The sequence below is a fragment of the Mustela nivalis genome (genome assembly GCF_964662115.1).
Source record: "Mustela nivalis genome assembly, chromosome: 15".
Classification (NCBI taxonomy): Eukaryota; Metazoa; Chordata; class Mammalia; order Carnivora; family Mustelidae; genus Mustela; species Mustela nivalis.
The window spans coordinates 34,217,378-34,232,751 of NC_139034.1; positions in this window are offsets into that span (position 1 = coordinate 34,217,378).

Genomic DNA, 15,374 nt, shown 5'->3' on the forward strand with positions numbered 1-15,374 from the left:
GGCCTCAGGACCCATCTGTCCTTACCAGTCACAGTTGGCAGTCAGGTCTTCAACTATTCATCATGCTTTAAGCCAAGACTGAAAATTCAGGGATCAGATAGCAAACACTAGGTTCAGTTTTTGTGGGGAAGAGGGAAAGGATAGGAACAGGGGTTTTATGTTTTTTTGGGGGGGGGTGGGGAGCCCTGCAGAATGAGATGATAGAGATACAGCCTGTCCCTGTTATATATAAGGTCCCAACTTAGCAAAAGGCATTGCCCAAGGGTGGCAATTATCCTGCAGAAATGTTCACTACCAAGAAGAACATTGGAGATGATCTTCACTGGACTGAAAACCTTGTCACAGAGAAAGTGAGGAGTGTGGAATTTATATCCCTATAAAGGCACAGCTACTCAAAATACCCAGCGTAAGTGGAGAATTCAGAGCAGAAGCACCATGCATAGATAGAGAAGGCCCCCGAGGTACTTTAAGGTGCCTAAGTGAACAGTTGGCCTCAAGAAGAATCTAATTTGAATGTTTCAGAGCAATCATACAAGGAGGTCTCTTTTAGAAAGTTCTACCATCTCGTGCACTGTGTTTGACAGAGATAGAGTCCAAAGAAGGACAATGAACACATTCATTAATGAGGGCTCAACTTGCTGTTGTACTGTCAAAAAGACTCACCAATTTAAACAATATTCTAAGCTTTCACAGTATCTATTTTTTAAAAGGTTTATTTATTTATTTGACAGAGAGTGTGGGGGGGCCAAGGGGCAGAGGGAGACGGAGAGGGAGAGAGAATTCGATGACATCTCCACCCCCCAAGAACGCAGCCTCACACAGGGCTCGATCCTAGGACCCTGAGGTCAAGATCTGAGCCGAAACCAAGAGTTGGATGCTTAACCGACTGAGCCACCCAGGCGCCCCCAGCTTTCACAGTATTTAAATGTGAAAGAATGCATTAAACTTGGGAACCTGCTGGGATATAGTAGATTGTAAACATCTCCATATGGTTATAGAATTTCAAATGCAACATTATGCCCTCACGAAAATGATAATATATAAATGCAGGAGAGCTTAGTTCAAGTAAATGCATTATTGGAGTTGACAACGAAAGCGTGGACACCTTTAGGACTCATAGGTGGGCTCACTGCCGATCTCTGTGGACCAAGGAACCAGCTTGGTATCATGTGGGCTCTCTGAAAATGCTCTCTTTACCATGTATCAAACTGCGAGTCTCTGAAGCTCCTGTCCAGCTGTCAAAGTATTGGAGTCACTTGTCTACAGGTATGTGACATGTCACGGCTACATTAATAAGCTGCAGAAATATGCATGAAGTTATATTTCTGCCTGACATCCCATTACCAATATGAAAATAGCATCGACTGTTTTGGTCATTTGTGTTGATAATTAACTAGGAAGCTTTAAAATTCCCATTTCCCTAAAAGCTATGTTTTTATAAGTGCTTGATTTTTTTTTCCCTCTCAATAATTTTGGGAGGGAGTTTTCAGTGTTTTTAACAAATAAGTATCTTTTTTGTAACTTATAAATGTGCACAGACATAAAAAGTATTAACAATTAAGAGCTCATAAGATACCCCTATTATTATTATTATTATATTACTACTACTGACCCCTATGATTTGTTTTAATTGGATTTTAAACACAGGCTTAACATCATATGTATACAGACCCTATGGTTATCTTAACCAGCAAGATTAACCTTGAACTGTTCCTTTGAGGGTATTGTCTCATTAGATGACTTCCTATCACTTCACAGAGAAAGAGTCAAGCCTTCTGCAGTATTTGGAATCATATTTCCCCCCAAATGTGGCTGTAGTGGAGTAAAATAAAGAGCAGACTTAGAGCTGGGGTTTATGCCCCGACTCTGTCAACGACCTAGATTACCTGTTACTAAAGGGACCTTTTGTTTAAGATTTCAGAGCCTCAATTTTGCCATCCCTGAAATGGAAACCATAGTTTTTTTTTTTTAATTAAATAGCTCATTTAATTAAAAAATTTAATAACATAATCTTTGAGAAAAGCCCTGGGTAAAAACTCTAACATTAAACAAGTACAAGAAGACCTTGAGGACATGCTGGGATAATTTACTACACCATGACTTTATCAGTCCCTGTAGTTCTAACAGTAATGGTTTGGTCACTGGTAGTAGACATCTTTTTAATTTTTTTTTTAACCTGCCCAAAAAAACTTTACATCTTTTTCTGATGATAGTGAAATGATTTTCCATGGAGATATCTTTTTCCTACTCCTTATTCCATGTGACGGGAGAAGACCTGCCCAACGTGATGTAAATGTGGCCAAAGTACCAAAACCCTCTGGACACAGTGACTGGTTCGGGAATGATTCTTTCAAGATGAAACCAGGTAAATAAAAACTGGACTTTACTGGGCAGGGACTCTCTCTCAACGAGAAGAAGTAAGGACATTAGGAAGTAAGTCTAGAGGTGCTAACGGTCATCTTACCAGCAGATAGACTGATTTACTGAAGCTAACTATAAACGAACTATTGAAACTAACAGAGAGAACAGCAGGAGATGGAGAAGAACAGATCCTGAATTGCATCATTGGAATCCCTGGCCTCATCATCCCTGAGGTTTCACTTGTGCACCTTTTAGTTCTCCAGCCCATGGATTTTTTTTCCACTTCAGACTTTGGAGTTGAGTTTCTGTCACTTGCCATGAAAAGAACCTTGACTGATTCACTTACTTCTCACTATGAAGGAGATGCTCTATAAAGAGTCCACGGCCAAGCTATGTATGACTCATGGTTGCGTCAAGAGATCCAGGGTGCTAAATGTCAGTGATATTGTTGTGTGATGGCCTTCACCCCATCTTCTGCTAGACTGCCTAATAGACCTTGAGTCTGGATCTTCAGAGTCTAGGCTCTCAGCACTGCAGCCCACCTAACTGCAGCTAACAGGTGAGTCTGCTCTTTTGTTCAGGTTGATTCTGGCTTTTAACCCGTGAGCTAGGATATGCTTCTAATAAATCCTTGTAGAACCCTTTCTGATGACTCAACTCCTCCCGATTCATTCGGGATTTCTTACTGTCTGCAGAAACTTAAATATTACCTGAATCGCACCCTTCCCTAAACCACCATTGGCTTTCTTGGACTTTGGAGCCTGGACTGGATTGGAGCTTGCTCTGAATTACTCCTGACTATAACACCAAATTTGAACTCCTGACCACCATCCTCCTCTACCAGAATAGGACCAAACTTCCTTTCTCAGTTTTTCCTGGCTCCTGGACAATTCTTACTTACCCTTCTACCGTTCTTTAGGAGTGATGAAAGCCATTTCATTTATAGATCTCTACGCTTAGATATAGCGAGGCTATATCAGGATCTTGAATGTGCTTTTTAAAACTAAATTCAAGTTTCAATTTTTCATGTACCAAGTGCCTATCCCCCACCCACAACCCCGAAATCAGAATCATGCCGGAGTTCTCTGGCCAGACTCTACTTGGGAAACCAGCCAAAGGAAATCTCTGCAACAGACTGGTCTAGCCCAATTAGAGGAGCTGGAGTACGTGTTACTCCAACAAAAAGAAGGCCTGCCCAGAGTCATCCAGCCCGTCCTCATGCTGGCCCAGCCAAGGCGGGAAAAGTGGAGAATGGCCACTAAAGACAGAAGTGACTTCATGCTCTGTGTCTGGAATTGCCTCTGAGCTTGTCCTAGCAATGGACATTGGGTGCTGACCAAGAGGACTTTGATGATTGTTGGTAACTTTGGGCAAATGGGTCCTTTGCTGGGACGACTCTTCTCATTTCCAGGTTGGTGCCTCAGTCTCCATGTCATCTGAAGCAATGAGTCCTGGGTTTCCTGCCTGGATGTGGGAAGCTGAAGACAGAGCTCCAGGACTTAGTCTACTTTAAACTGAGGAGCCAGGGAAGACTGCCTTGCCCAGACCACTGAGGTAGCCACGATTTCCTTCTTTTCAGATAACCCAGGATCATGACCAGCCCTTGGACTCTTGAACCTCTCAGGGCCAATGGAGAGGACATGGGTCCAAGAGAGGAGTTCAGAATGCCTCCAAGACAACTTAAACCAGGAAAGGAGAGTAGAGTCCCATGCCAGAATTTAAAGGGGGGCCCAAACTCAAAGGGGGCCAATTCTTTCGTTAAGAGCTGACCAAAGGGCTGAGCACCCAGGAAGTTGAGGTCAGAGGAAACGGAAGACTGCCAAGAGGCCATGTAGTGATCCCGCCCCTCCCACCACAGTCCTTGGATTTTTGTTCATGGCTTGGGGGAGGGAAGGGGTGGTGAGTCCCAGTCCTGCACTGTAAACTGAACCGTGGGTGACAATATCCATTTAAACAATAAATGCTGGCTACACCCTAGGCTGGCTCAGCAAAGTCTATTAAACACATCATATAGGAACAAAGATTTATGCCTACAAGAAATTTGTTCTGAGTTAAAAAAGAAACAAAACAAAACCTACCAATGAACTTAGGCACACACCTTCTGTGTAAAGCTGGAGACAGTCTGTCCTGTACCTGGGTAAATGCAGAGTAGTTTTGAACATATGGTAAGTGCTCGGCGACCACTTTATGTTTGATAGATTAGTTATTCTATAAAAGTTTATCATGTTCTTTTCATTTGTTTTTTTTTTTTTTTGTAACTCATTTTCAATAAACTTCTGTATATAGAATCCTAATAACAGACACGATCCATGTCAGTGTGCCTTAATTCTTCCTTTTCCTGGAATATATTTGTTGAGATATATATCACATATATAATAGGTATTATATACAAAAATTTGTATAAATTTAAAAGGAAAAATTTGTTACTTTTGAGAGTTAATGGAAGACTTTTACCAATCGCGTAATAAAGCATAACTTTTCCTTAAAGATAAATTCTCCATTTCAAAAGTTGGTGACAAGGACAGCAGGGATAAAGAATTTCAATGGTTTAAATTTAAGGTCCTGGGTAAAGTCCAACTGGAGAATATGTTGTGATTCTGAGAAGTTGGCTTTTTTTATCTGATTATTTTTTACAGAGTCAGAAACACCCAGAGGGTAGTCAGGGGCACTGAGCAGTGACACAGTGAAGAGGGCCGGGACATTGTCCCAAGGCTATAGGACACCACGTGCTCTGCCCAGCTCCCTGTGGAGGTGGTTCAGCTCTCGAGAGTCAAACAGATAGTTATTCAGGCCCAGTTCTTGAATTTCAGCATATTTCAGCTTGTGAAAAGACAAAAGCCAATTATTGATAGCTATGCTGACCTCAGATCTGTGGTCTTAGTGAAATGATCTTCCAACCATATCATTGCCAGTTAGAACATGTTGATACAAGTTTAGTAAAAAAAAAAAACAAAAAAAAACAAAAAAACCCAAACCCAAGAAATAGATATTCTCCTTGAATTTTGTGTTTTCAGTCACCAACGTGGTTTTAATCCTGCTAGCTCTTTTTGCCGGCCAAGCTCTCTCTTCTGTAAGATCATTCCAACCTCCTGGGAATGACTATGGGATCATATTATCCTCAGACTGTGGTTAGCTGTGACCTGCCTCTCTGTCTCCCCCCAGAGAATGTGTCTCCTAAAGGGTCGGAGCTGGATCTGGCTCAAATCTCTAGCCTGTGTTGGGCCAACAAGTGTTTTGAATATGGCAGGTGCTCAGTAGCTATACTCTGGAATTTTGAAGTTGAGCTAAACAAGACCTTGCTATCATCGATTGATAATTAAAACAGGATTCAGATTAGGACTTTTTCCTTCCCAACTTCAGCACCCACAGCCTCCTGTGGAAATCCCAGGAGCCCAGGTGCCCTGCATCTTCGTAAGCCAGCCCCACTCCCACCGAAGGTCTTTTCCCAGGCTAACAGCAGCAGCTACCCCACGCCTTGCCTCGGGCCTCTGCTTGTCTTGCATGCTCAACCTCTACGCCCTGGGCTCAGGGCTGCATTTGAGAAGGGTCAGAAGCTGAAGTCAAGGCTTCTGATATTTCATGATATCTTTAAATCATAGCCATACAGCTACCTTTTTCTGAAGCTCTGTTACATCCTTGCTGGACATGTTTAAAACCTGTTATTTATGAACTTTGCCTCAACCCGGAAGGGTGATTCCCTTTGCTAATTCATCTGTGTGGACAGTGAGGATCCCTGATTTAATGAAATTCCTGTTCCTATGGAAAAAGAGAGACAACAAACAAGTAAACAAGTTAATTTCGGATAGTGACTACACAACGAGGGAATTACAGCTGGGTTCTGATGTAGTTAGCACTGCTTTAAATATCAACATCAGGGAAAATCTGTCCAAGAGGGTGACATTAGTGCTGAACCCCAAATGAGACAAAGGAGACTGGCAAGGTAAAGAGCATTCATTCACAAGGACCAGCATGGGCAAAGCTCTGAGGAGGGTAAGGGCTTGTCACTTTATTAAGTTATCTATGCATCTGTTTGCTTTCTCTGCTAGAATCTGAGCAAATATTCTAGTTCACCTACACACTTGGAAAGGACTTTTCTTGCTAGTAACTGGGCTTTCCATGCCCAGCATCCCTCCAGCACAGCTGGGGCACCTATTACATTTATAAGCATATTCTTTATCCTTCAAGACACAATCGAAACCCCGCCTTGCCTTCCTATCTTGGTCTTCAGTGAATTAATCTCGTATTTGTTTTCTCTTGGTTTATCTTGCCATATGAAACATGGGTCATCACTCCGGCGAAGCTTACTTTCAACAGATTTCCTAAGCATCAACCTTGTGCTGGGCACGGGATTAAGGCTTGGGACCTAAAGACAAGGTCTTTAGGGTGGTAATTGCTCTGTGACACATACATGTTTTGATAATTAGACGTGCAATATAGATCGCTTTTTCCAGCAATGGTGTGGACAATTGATTGAAAAGCAACCAGACTGTATATAGGGAAAACAGTAAGTACGTGTAGCTATATGCACGTGAATGTGTGTGTGTGTGTGTGTGTGTGTGCACGTGGTGTTGTAGGTAGCTGCTGTTTTTGTAGCACTAACACCCATCCCCCCTTTTTCCCTGGAAAGAACACCCTGTTTTCATTGATTATCACCCCCCTCCTTGCCACTACTACTGTTCCATGGGTGAGATTGATTCCAGCTTTAGATTCCAGAAAGACCGTGTCATAGGTCCTGGCTAATCAACACCAGGTAATCCTGAACTTTTTGCTAGAAAAAAAATAAAATGAGAAAAGCTTTCTTTCCTTTGGGGTGGTTGAAAGGCTAGGATGCATGACTGGGGCTCTGGAAGATATCTTACCATCATGGGGGAGGAGCCTGTGGAGAGCAGAGCCCCATACAGAGAAAATCTGCCATAAAATATAGGGAGGAAGTACCATGATGAGCTCCTAGATCTAGCTGGACCCCTGTAGCTCAGTTAAATGAACCAAAAAATTCCCTTTCCTATTTGATTTGAGTTGGGTTTTCTGCTACTTGCAACCCAACTATTCCTAAATGATAGAGATGAGGAGGAGCCTAAGGGACACTGACGTTAGTTACCCAAGATCCCACAACTAGGAAGTAGCTGTATTTACTTTATTTATTTAATAAAAAAAAAAAAAAGTGTTTCTAAGATTTTTTATTTATTTATTTGACAGACAGAGATCACAAGTAGGCAGAGAGGCAGAGAGAGAGAGAGGAGGAAGCAGGCTTCCTGCCGAGCAGAGAGTCCTATGTGGGGCTGAATCCCAGGACGCTGGCACCACAATCTGAGCTGAAGGCAGAGGCTTTAACCCACTGAGCCACCCAGCCACCTCAGCTGTGTTTACTTTTAAACCCAGGAAACTGATCTCTGGAGACTTTGCTCTAGATTACCTCTTAGGTCAGGGTGGGGAGAGAGAGGAACAGATGGATTTGGGAGATGTAGAATGTGCAGACAGGCTGAACATGGTGAATCAGGGCATCATGACTTACATGTCAGGGAGATGATGGTATCACTCATGGAGAAAGAGGAATTACCATACAGAGGACATATTTGGGCGTGGAGAGGAGTTGGAAGAGATGTTGTGTTCTTGATGTTTTGAGTATGGGGTGTCTATGGGGCATGCGAATAGAAATGCCTGGACCACAAGTGAGCAAAAAGCTCTAGGCCAGATTCACTCAGTCTTTTAACAAGTCCTTATTAAAGGTTAGCTCTTGGGAGCCCCTGGACTAGATTAATGGGGATATATGGGAGAACTCCGTAGTCACAGACTTTTTCGACTTACAGAGTTTATATTTAAGTCTGAGTTATCAGTGTATCAGTGATCTTTGGGGTGATATGTGTAAGTGAGTGTACCCAGGGATTGTATATAGAGCAAGAATAAAACAAAATCGAACTTCTGTATCTCAGTTTCCTTATCTATAACTACCCCATGGGGTTGTTACAAAGGTTAGGCTTTTAGAACGACACTTTGCATATTGAGCCAACTGTATATCTTAACCGTAATGAGTGAGAGGTGCTGCTGATGTTGTTAATAAAGGGGGGTGGGAAGTGTCAGAAGTTAGGGTTAATGCATAACCTGGAGGTACAATTGTGCTTATCACAAATGATTCTAGTCAGGCAGAATGAAATCAGAAAGGATACAAAATTGAACTTCAGCTCTTCCTGTTGCAATGCTTGCCACTATATACTTAAGTGTTGAGAAAAGCAGACTTACTCGGCTTTCCAGTACCCCAGCTTCTATTAAATTAAATTTAAATGAATGTGTCATTTAGCTAGATGCCAGAAATACAAATCCAAACACAAATGGGATATTGCCTTTTTCCTCAATGATGTTTATGTCTTTGTGGCCCTCATTAGTGTCAACTTCTTGCCTCTGATGAGCACTTGTAGACCTTTCTTCATTGATGGACAGTCAGGTCTTAGCCTCAATACGGAACTCAGCCATTACTCTGGATTTGTATACACACTCACACACAACATTAAGTCAAAGCCTTTGCACAGTGACTTGACTGAAAGCTTAGGGAGGCACGTGGCATGGACTTCAGGCATCCTTTCTCTGCTCACTGAGAACACCTGCAAATGTATACCCTTTTTCTTATGCAAAACAATACCTATACCCTAGAGCTGCTTGCTGGCCTCTGTTTGCACACCCAGGGACTCAGCAGGTGCTTTGAAGTTTCACTTTAAAGAGTATGATTACATTCTTAGACAAAGGTCATCTTCCCGAGTTTCTTTTCTTTTTTTTTTTTTTAATTTTTTTTAAAAGATTTTATTTATTATTTGACAGAGAGAAATCACAAGTAGATGGAGAGGCAGGCAGAGAGAGAGAGGGGGAAGCAGGCTCCCTGCTGAGCAGAGAGCCCGATGTGGGACTCGATCCCAGGACCCTGAGATCATGACTGAGCCGAAGGCAGCGGCTTAACCCACTGAGCCACCCAGGCGCCCTCTTCCCGAGTTTCTACCTGGGGAGAGAGTGGTGGTTTACTTAGAGATAGACTATGGTTTTCTATGAAATATTTATACACCAACTTAAATATATATGCATTGTTAGTAAAAAAAAAAAAAGGCATTATGCTCTATATGCATTTTTGTTGTCTGCTCTTTTTCAATTATAAGTATCGTTAAAACATTTTTGGTGTCAGTATCTCAGATCTAGAACATGATTTTTAATGGCTACATATTACTTTATCTGTGGCTATCATGTAATTTTTGTATGTAGTTTTGACATTAAAGCTGTTTTCAATGTTTCACTTTCATAAGTAATTCATTGGAGAACTTCCTTGGGTCTTAATCCTGTGGGATCTCTGGCACCTAGAGCAGAGCCTGGCACTTAGTAAATGCACACTAAAATATTTGCAGAGTGAATGAACGAATATATCAACTCAATTTCCATCCCAGGGGAATAAATAATACTGTGTATTATTTAAGTCCAAAGTTTTCTCTTTAATAATAGCTGCAGTTATCATAGAACTGTGTAAATCAAGGTCCCAGTTCCAATGGGCAGTTTCAGTTACCATGATACTACACAAAGTGAGAAGTGAAGACTGTATTACTTTGTTTTCTTAATTCAAAAGTAATGAATGCTAACTTTAGACAATTTAGAAAATGCTTATAAAGAGAAGGAAGAAAGGTGAAATCACCTGCAATTAAAGCACTCTTAATTAAATTAAGAGTTAATCACTATGACATTTTGATATATATATTCTTTTTAATCTTTTTTTGTGCAAATATATGGCTTTCTTTTTTTTTTTTTACAAAAAAGGAGGGGTAATATCATGCATACTATTTAGTAACTGCATGTGTGTGTGTGTGTGTGTGTGTGTGTGTGTATGGTGAAGAACTGCTTATGCCATTAAATATTTTTCTTTTACATGGTTGTTATTGGGTTCCCAGGATTACATTTTATGGATGAACTGCAGTATTTTTAACTAATCTTTCATTGTAGGTGAAATACATAGTATTTTGTATAAACCACAGAAAAAAATTCTAAAATCTAATATTTATGGCTTTGTAGTTTTCAAATGTTGCACTATAAAGATATACTAATTTTTTAAAAAACAGAAATACATACTATTCTATATGCCGTAGTGGTATAGTTTTGGAAAATAGATCGAGGGAAAAATAGTGGCACTTTTTCATGTCCTAGTTGATATACTTCTGTACTGGTTTGAAAATTTTGTCAATAATATGTATTAATTTTATAATTGAAAATAGACAATGAAAAATGTTTTTAAATTTTAATTTACACCTAGCACCCAGACCTTGGTTTCTAATACCTTTCTCCAGTAAAAGGAACCTGGGCTTCTTGGGGAAAAAAAAAAAAAGATTAACTCTTGGGCTAGGGTAGGGCAAATTCAAGATGATCCTGGAGCATCTTACTACACCAGAGTAAAAAAAGCTCAGAAAAGAAAAAAAAAAAGTGACATGTCTAAAGGACTTGGGCACCAATGTGAAAGAGTTTCCAGTGGCCAAGTCTGGAATAGTATGAGTTGCACAGTAAATGGTATTGAATTATAACCCAAAGTATAAAATAAATATCCATGAGTTCAGAACATGATGCAAATAATAGTAATAAATAATATAAATATATTGAAGAAATAAAGAAATGGGGGGTTAGGGGAGGAGACAACTCTTCCTTATAGAAGAACTCCAAAGAATTTAGAGATTCTACACAACCTGCAGGAGGTGGAGCTTAATCATCTCCTGCCCCTGTACCCCCCCACCACCCATGCTGTGAAAATAAAAGAAAAACCCACCCACTTTGAACCGGTGAGCTATGTTCATTGAGCACAGCCTGCAAAGGGCAGAACAGTAACTTAATGGAGGAAAGCGCCACCTGGGCAAGGTGATTCCCACCAATGTCACAGAGCGTTGGACCAATGCTGGGGTCTTCCTTTTGGTGACTGTAGCACAGTTCTGTCAGAATGAGAACATGAGGGGAGAGTCCCTGAGATACACTGGAACCCTTGGTGCTGTCTTTGTAACTTTTCTGTAACTGTAAAACTATAATAAAATCAGGAGTTATTTCAAAAATTAAAAATACTTCCATCAACAAACACGCCTATCAGGAAGTATTTTTGCAGATTAGGAAACCGAACCACTTCTAACCCTTCAAATTATACCTAATCATGTTACTATAAACACTATGAGTTAGCATCACATTTTTAGGCCCACCCCACCCAAAGCTTGCATTTTTAATACTGTCTTTGTCCTTTTTACAATAGGGCGACTTTAGGCATGCCTGGGATATTACAGCTCTTCCTCTAATCCTGCCCCACCCCTGACTCAGGCTTCTGATATAGTGGTGGTGGGGGGGGGCATTCTCTGTGCTGGAGGTTAGTTGCCTGGGGCTCATTGAGCCCAGGGGGGATTTTCTGGGTAGGCACTGATGCTTTGGATCTTTTACCTTTCAAACTAGGTTCCCTCACTCAAACAGTCTTGGTAAGGGAAAGAGCTACTTTTGTTAAGGATTTTAGACTGTATTCTAAGGGTAAGAGGAAGCTTTTGAAGATTTTAAGCAAGCAAGGTACATAATCTGAACTACGAGGGAGGGCTGGAAGAGTGAGTTTCAGAGCAACGATTAGGGAAGCCCCCAGGGGGAGATGCAGTAGGCCTAGAGCAGGGGGCTGACCATGGGGTGGGGGAAGGACTTCTGATACCCTGATAGTGAGTAATGATAATCATAAACATTGATACACTCCTGTGGAGTTTACATGGCAAGTACTTTTGCATTCTTTGTCAGTTAATGTTTACAACCCTGGGTAGAATTTCCATTTTGCCAATGAGAAAAACAGGAGCCATAGGAAATTAAGTGAATGGCTTCAGGCTAAGTAACATAATTTTAACCCAAGCATTTTGATTTCAAATCCAATGTGATTTTCCAGTGCCGGACTGCAAGATTAAGGGGGAGATACATGTTAATGATTTGGTCTCTTACCCTTTGGGTTAATGGTTTTCAAAACTGCTATACTTACAGGCTTACAAATACAGATTCCTGGGCCCCTACCGTAGGATTTTCTGAGTCCGTTTCTGGAGGAGAAGCCCAGATCATCCTGGGGGGATGTAAGGAAAGGGGCTTGCTTGTTTTCCCAATTCCTATGCACAGGCAGCACTGAATGGGGGTGATTGTTCTCCAAGTACGGTGATTCAAAAATGGATATAGATTTTTTTTTAACAATTTTTAAAAATATTTATTTATTTATTTTAAAAATAGAGGGGGCAGGGAGGGCTAGAGGGGGAATCTTAAGCAGACTCTTTGCTAAGTGGGGAGCCCAACTTGGGGTTCAGTATCATGACCCTGAGATCATGACCTGAGCCAAAATCAAGAGTCGGAGGCTTAACCGACTAAGCCACCCAGGTGCCCAGGTTTTTTTTTTTTTTTTTTAAGATTTTAAAAATTTATTTATTTGAGAGAGAGAGAGAGCAAAAGAGGTTACGAGCACGGGGAGGAACAGAGGATGAGGGAGAAACAGACTCCTCACTGAGCAAAGGGTCCGACACAGAGCTCAATCCCAGGACTCTAGGATCAGGACCCGAAGGCAGATGCTCAACCAGCTGAGCCACCAGGTGCCTACCAGATTGTTTTTCTTTTTTTTCCTCTTTTCTTTCTTTCTTTCTTTCTTTCTTTTTTTTTTTTTTTTAAGATTTTATTTATTTATTTGACAGACAGAGATCACAAGTAGGCAGAGAAGCAGGCAGAGAGAGAGGGGGAAACAGGCTCCCTGCTGAGCAGAGAGCCCGATGCGGGGCTTGATCCCAGGACCCTGGGATCATGACCTGAACCGAAGGCAGGGGCTTCCAGGCGCCCGCCCTGCCAGATTGTTTTAAACTATTGTTTTTGCAGTCATCTTTCTGAATCTGAGTAACATTAGCAAACTTGGCTTTGAAACTATTTTTGTTGTTGAGTGACTACTTTGTCCTTTTTGCGCCTGTCCGGTGCCCTGCCTCTTCAATGATCAAGGTCCTCAGGTCGCAGGCCTCCAGCCACAGCCCTGTGGCCACAAACGCACCCCCACCCTGCCACCCAGGGGCAGAAGCCTCAGCCCACAACAGCTGCCGGGGTGTACGGTTTTGTAGCCACAGGGCAAAGGGGATGGGAGAGGTTGGGTTGAGGATTTTCCCATCTTCAGCCCTCTGAGCCTAGCTGCAGGTTATGACTCAATGTGCCATTTCTCCTTTAAGAAAATAAGGAAGTGGTCCAGAATCACTCCTTGTCTTATTTGGCCTAAATAATGGATTTTCTTTTCTTTGTTTAGCTTTCTGGTACATCTAAAATCAGATGTACCTTAAAAAATTTTTTTTAAAGATAAAAGGGGTGCCTGGGTTGCTCAGTCAGTTAAGCATCTGCCTTTGGCTCAGGTCATGATCCCAGGGTCCAGGGATAGAGTCCCACGTCCGCTCCCTGCTCAGCAGGGAGCCTGCTTTTCCCTCTCCCTCTGCCACTCCCCATGCTGTGCTCGCTCGTGCGCTCTCTCTCTCTCTCCCTCTCTCTCTGTCAAATAAATAAAATCTTTAAATACTAAAATCTTTTAATACTAAAATCAATTATTTATGTAATTGCTTCTTGTTACTACTCTAGTTGAAGGTCACTTAAGGCTTGTGGCTAACTACTTTTGAATTTTATCTACTTTTCAATCATTATGTGAAAATAAATACCCGTGTGCTTGCATCTCAAGTTAATAGAAGAGGGGCCCTGGGTCACGTGGGTTAGGTGCTCTGAAGAGCAATACTACGGTGACCCGTCAATGTTTCAGTCATACACTTGACCTCAGCCTCCAGCAGCCCACCACACAGCTTCTGTCCCCTCACTTGTCACAGGGATATTTTCCTGGAAGGCAGAGTCAACCCAGAGAAAACTATTCTTTCTATGTGGGTATGGCTTCTTAAGGTCTCCCTGAGAGGCCTGGCCTTGGCAAGGGGTATGGTGAGGCATGTTTTCACTTTGTCCAAAGGGACCCTGTTCTGCCATGTACCCACTCCTTGCCAGGCCCAGGGGATGTGTCCGTCTGTCCACCTCAGCTGAGTGCTCTGTGGTGGGCAGAAGAAGCATGAATGTTTATTGAGTGCCTTCGATGGAGTAGGCACCACACAATTGCTTTGGTCAGTCAGAAACATGGTTTCCTTTCAAGCAGATGGGACTACTCGTGCCAATCATCAGCTGTGGCCTCCATGGTGGTTGGTCCTCTCTGGGACCCCTCAGCCTCAGGCAGCACCATGCCACAGGCTGGGCTTGGCAGGGTTTCCAGATTGGATTCACAAGGATCACAAGTCCACTGGCTGGGGGCATCTGGAAACTCCTCAGCAGGACACAGTTGGCTGTTATAGCCCCACCATCGTCCCTGCCCGCCCCCCCCAACTTCGCTTTATCTCAGAATTGACGCGAATTCCTAACCTCTCACAGCAAGCAAGGGTCAGGAAATAGTTCAGCTCTCTCAAAGGCTCTCCTCACCTTAAAGGGGACCTAGAGGGGGTCTGTTCTTTGCATTTCCCTCCCAGGGGAGGTCCTGGGGCATATGTTCCTAGTCTCTATAGGGCAGCATGGCCAGGTGAAGCCAGCAAACCTTGTTCACTCTAATGTGGTAACTTAGGACATTTTGAGTAATCCTTCCTGATTTTGCTTGTGGGCTTGAAGGACAGCCCCCTCCATAGTCACTGTCCCACTAACAGTTCCCTAATGTTGGGGGGCCTTCACACCCTCCACATGGGTTGCCCTCGAGGAATGGTGAGACCTCCATTGGCTTTCATAACCCTTTTGGACAGCAGATCCATGAGGAGAAGGGAGGCACCAGGACTGATCTAAGCTGGTTTCTCAGGGGGACAGCCTAGAATCTACATCATGACTACCCAAGGTTTGGTGAACTTGGGTCTAAGTGTCCATGGTTTTAAATCAGAAAGCTAGAGGCGTGGGATAGTTAGAACCTCTGGAGAGAGAAACATCCACAAGAAGTAAGTGTCTCCATGGCGGCGGGATCTGTATGGGGTGTCATGGAG